This window comes from Pinus tabuliformis, chromosome 4_2 (assembly GCF_031772625.1).
Source record: "Pinus tabuliformis cultivar Carrire ecotype Pingquan chromosome 4_2, CPIR1, whole genome shotgun sequence".
Taxonomy (NCBI): Eukaryota; Viridiplantae; Streptophyta; class Pinopsida; order Pinales; family Pinaceae; genus Pinus; species Pinus tabuliformis.
This window is the reverse complement of record NC_142304.1, coordinates 311,594,430-311,599,863: the sequence shown is the minus strand read 5'-3', so window position 1 is coordinate 311,599,863 and position 5,434 is coordinate 311,594,430.

Sequence of the window (5,434 nt, the reverse complement as noted above, 5' to 3'; positions counted from 1 at the left end):
TAACAACAAGATTCATATAATTACATTCAAATCAGTTCATATACATGTATGTAAGCTAAACAACATATATCATTAAGGCAACCAGAACAGTCCAACTACAATAACAACATATGCATGAAAATGTGTTGGCTCTTATTATTAAAGAAGTGTAAGTCACAATCATACAATACACCAGGTAAACCAGCTAGCCCCATCAGTGGAATGTTACACATACACCCGCCTGCTCCTCCAAAGAAATGTACTAGCTCCATGCGGTGGAGAAGCCAAGATGCGTTACAATATTTTCCAAGATTTCTCAAGATAGTCTTAGTAGAAGATTGGTTGACCGAAAGCCTATTCAATGAGTTATGAGGGACTATTTATAGCAAAGGGTGGGGTGACCCTTGACATTCTTCTTTGTGATAGTTCAACTACCCTCATGACTCTTCACCTACTCTATGACTGTTACATCCAACCATTGACACTTTACTTACACTTAACATGACTCAACATTACAATGCACATGTACTTATGTGAGACAACGTGACTTGAGAAATCCTTGCAATACCTCACTGACACTCGATCCATTGTGATGAGACCAAATCTTGGACATGCTTCTAATGGTGAAGGTGGTGATTTGATGCCAAGCTTGGTCATCCGCGATGAAGTGCATGCACCTCATGGTGACATCTTGCTGAAGCAAACTCTTGCCTCCGTAGCAATCGGTGCATTGGTTCAGCCCCTTCATCTTACTCGTCTGCTAACATGCACATGGTCTTCTTAGGTATGGTTGAATCGGCAACACACTGATGCATATTGTCCGTGATGATCTTCAAGTGTGTGCTGGTGGTCATGCACATCAACTTGTTGAAGTACATGTTCAGCCCCAGTTGGACTTGCTTCTTGTCTTCGCCTTGGTGAGTGTGTTGAATGGGTTGGATTGCATGCATGCGCTCAATGACATGCATGCTACTGGTTCCCTTGCATGCGATCAAAAAAATTGCTCACCATGTTTGCTATGTGTCAGCTGTTGGGATAGATCATTAACTCGTACTGACGCAGTTTCATCCGCGAGTGCATGTTGCGTCCACTACTGTTATTGTTCCTGTTTCAACTCATTGGACTGTCTGTGCAGCTTTGTGTTCTTCTGAGTTGCTGCTTCAACACATTCAACTTCTTATTTATCCCATCTTCTGTCTTCGTGCGATCTTCATGTCGCTCCGTCACTTCATAGCCTTAGTCTCGAAAGTTTCTTTCATTATCAGTGGATCTTCTTGATCCTTCAAATTTCCTCCTCCTCTATGATGTCAACAACCTTCCTCTTGCATTCGTTGCATTCGCAGTGTTCACTACATTTAGTATGTTGCCTTCAGCTGTTGTTCATGATGTTTCTCGCTATGATGTTGTTGCTTGATTTCCTTGTCCATGAACAACTTGATTTCTTCGTGAGTAGGTAAGCCCATGGACACTTGATCGACTGCATCCCCAAGCGTGCTCTGAACAGTGTCTTCATCTCTGCTCTCTTGGAAACCATTGTAATGTATTGTTGAGAGGTAGATGAACACCTATGATACCTAGAGACATGGTAACACTCATAGCAAGCAATATGTCAGTCAAAAGCAAAAATGAACATGAGAAATGACTTGCAACATACCTGGGTGAATGATTGTTATAGACATATTTGGGTACTGCAACCCCAATCACATATTTCAATAAACCAAGGGCTCTAAAACCCCTAAAGGTGTTGTTTCATACCCTAAAAAATCAAGGTCAATTGATTACTTCATTTCCCAAAAGTTCTCCCTGAAAAACTGCTCAGAACTGGTCAAAACTGGACCATACAGACTGCTCCATGCTAAGGGTGTGATGCATCTCACCTACTACACACAGAAGGTGTGATGCATACTGAAAAGCCCTTCTGTAGGGTGCAATGAGCGAGAGAAGACAAATGGCAAAGGTATTTTGCTAGGTGGAAACCCAAAGAATCTTCTAGAAACTGCTCATATGACACTTGCTTCTCTGAATTCGCCCAGGGATGAGTAAGAGATCATGAAATCTCCAAGTGGAACCAAGAACTATTAGTGAAATGACACTAATCAAAATCCCAGAAGCTGACTCACTCTCCTGCAAACATCTATATATGGATCCCTCATCCTAGAGATCCAAAAGGCTGGAATTTTGTAATTTGTAAGGAAGTGTTGCTTGGTTGTAATCCTCTCTTCTACTACTTCTATCAATAAAGCTATTTGAGTTTTCCTCCATATACTTGTATATTTCTGAATCTTGTATTTACATATGCATTTGTATGGTTAATGTACATCTGATCCTATATTGTTTATGGTTATAGATCTCTATGCTTTGATGTTAATTTTCTGCTTTGACTCTACAGGTGTTCTTTGAAGCAGTACAAGTGAGAAAGAAGTGGTGAAAGCTCTATCAAGGGAGAGAGGAAACAAGCAAGGAGACTAGCGAAAGATTGAGGTTGGTACTCTCTGCTTCTCCCTCATCTATCTCTCATAAAGGAAAACACAAGTAACTTTGGTTTGTTTGTTTCTAAGATAGCTACCCGTCTTAGTGGGACTAGCAGCTCTGAATGGACACTAGTTTTCCCAATAACAATGATCATGAAGGTTGTGCAATTTTGGCTGGGAGGTCGGGAGAGACCGACTGCCAATACTGCACAAGGCACAGTTCGAGCTACTGGGAGACTGACTAACTATTGGATTTGCGAAATGCGCAATCTAGTTGGGCAGTTGGCTGCTAGGATTGTGCAATGCGCGATTCTAGCTGGGAAAGACTATTGGCCCAAGGACAGATTTGTGCAAATTTTTGGGCCAAGCAGCCACTAACCTCCAGAAATGCGCAATTCAGTCCAGGAGGCCAGTGCTGGGCTAGAATGCACAAATATGGAGAGGAAGGTGATCCTTCGTTCTCCATATTGTGTAATGCAACCTTCGTGAAGGCAAAGACCAGGCCAAGGTTGGCCCGACTCACCGACGGGCAAATGAAATCAAGTAAGTCGATGAAAAGCATGGCGACACTAAGTGATAGCAGAAGTGATAAACAATGCATGCAAAACATGAATGGAAGATTCAGCGAACAGATCAACATGCATGTGGGTGAGGTCGTTCGCCAGTTGGGCGAACGTCTGTGCAAAACAGTTTCATGCATGTGACAGCAGTGAGATAGCAACAAAAATTGAAACAGAGCTACGGCAAGCTAGAATACATGTAAAAAATAGTAGGAATTCAAAGAAATCAAGCAAACAGCATTCACACAATCGAATAAACAAAAAGCGACAGAAATGCAGCATAAGGCATGGGAAGCGAGCTTACCCCAAAATAGCTGAGTTGAATGTTCTATCTACTCCTATATGTGATGTGGGATGTGAGACCTACAAGGTTGATGTGATGAATGAGCTCTGCAGCGTCCGGTTGATGAGTTTTGATAACATCGAGGTTGTGACACGCATGCCACAAATCTAAGGTAAGCGACACTTGGAGGGAGGTTTCTGAATTGTTCCTTGCATGTAACCTCCAACTGCTAAACATAGATCCATGAAACAAGGGATGTCTTTGCATGCTGCCTTGGGATAAATAGCCCATGCATGCAAGTCTGTTTTACACATGTACGAGACTACTTGACTACTGGAAAAAAAAAATCATTTCTGGTTGGGAGCTGGGCTGGCTGCCTAGGAGATTTGCGTAATTTCTGTGCTTAGTAGCTAACTACTGTCCATAAAGTGGGGTTACGGATCCAAAATGATAATAATGATACTCTTGTAATAGATAATTTTCCTGAATATATTTTTTTAGTATCTATTAAAACTCCTTGATTTGTAGATATTGCTAACTATTTAGCTATAGGGAAATTTCCTCCTCAATTATTAGCCAAATAAAAGAAGAAAGTCATTAAAGCCAATGCACCTTATTCCTAGATAGAAGGAAAATGGTACCAAACTAGACCTAATTTGATCATCTGAAGATGTGTTTGAGAAGATGAGGTGCCTGAAATATTAAAATCCTATCATGATTAACCACATGGAGGACACTTTGTTGATAGAAGAATTTCATATAGGGTGCTTCTTTTGGGATATTATTGGCCTTCCCTTTTCAAGGATGCCAAAGAATATGTCAAAAGATGTGACAACTACCAAAATATGTCAAAAGATATGACAACTGCCAAAAAATGGGGAGACCTATTCAATCAAATGAGATGCCTCTATAGCTAGCGGCTCTAATAGAGCCTTTTGAAAAATGGGCTCTAGATTTCGTTGGTCCAATCAATCCTCCATTCAAAAAAAGAGGTACATTCCTATTTTCACATATTATGTTACAAAATGGGTAGAAGCCAAGCCACTTACTTTTTCTACTAAAAATTTTGTAGTTACATTTCATTTTAAGGATATTTTCGCTCGGTTTAGTGTTCCAAGAGAAATTATAACAGATCATGGTGCTCAATTTACATCAAAGTTGGTGCAGAAGATTATGGAGCATTACAAGATCAAACATTGCAAATCTACTCCATATCATCCAAAATCCAATGGGAAAATGGAATCCACCAACAAAGTCCTTGAAGCAATACGAACCAAGATTGTACATTTTCATAGAAGGGACTAGGCAGATAGACTTCCAGAATCACTATGGGCATACCACACCACATGGAGAAATACTACAGGACATACTCATTATGATCTTGTCTATGGGAAGCAAGTCCTGCTTCCAATTGAATTCCATGTGGAAACTTTCAAGACAGTAGCAAAGTTTGGGCTTAACCTCTTTGAAGCTCAAAAGTAGGGGATGGTTCAATTGAATGAACTAGGTGATATCTGAGAGGATTCCATACAAGGAACAAGCATAATCTAGCAACAAAGAACAAACTGGCACAAAAAAATCATCAAAGTCCATAATTTCAAGCCAGGTGATTGGGCTCTTCTTTTTTTATTCTAAGTTTAAAGATTTTCAAGGAAAATTTTAAACACATTGGCTTGGTCCCTATGAAATAGAAATTGTTTTTGATAATGGGGCAGTTAGAATCAGGACTATTTGTGAAGAAAATATCACCTTCCTTGTCAATGACAACATATTGAAGTTATATCATAAGCTTCTAGCAAGAGAAGAGATTGTTAGACTTCTACAAGAGAATTTTGATCGGAAGTTGGTAGGGAAAGGAGAATCTTCTCCTCACTTACCAAAAGAAGTGTAATTTATTTTTCTCTGAAAAAATTGTATATAAAGATGATAATAATAACCATAGATATTAAAACCAACATTGTTGGAATTCTTATGTAGAAATATTAGTTGAAAACCAAGGGACCCTTGGCAACTTAGATTTCCTCATTTCCTCTCTTTCTTCCCATTTTATTTTGTCCCTTTATTTCCTTGTAAATAAAATCTTAAATCTTAAATAAATGTTTTTGAAGAATTTTTTTCTCCATTAAAAAGAGAAAACTTCC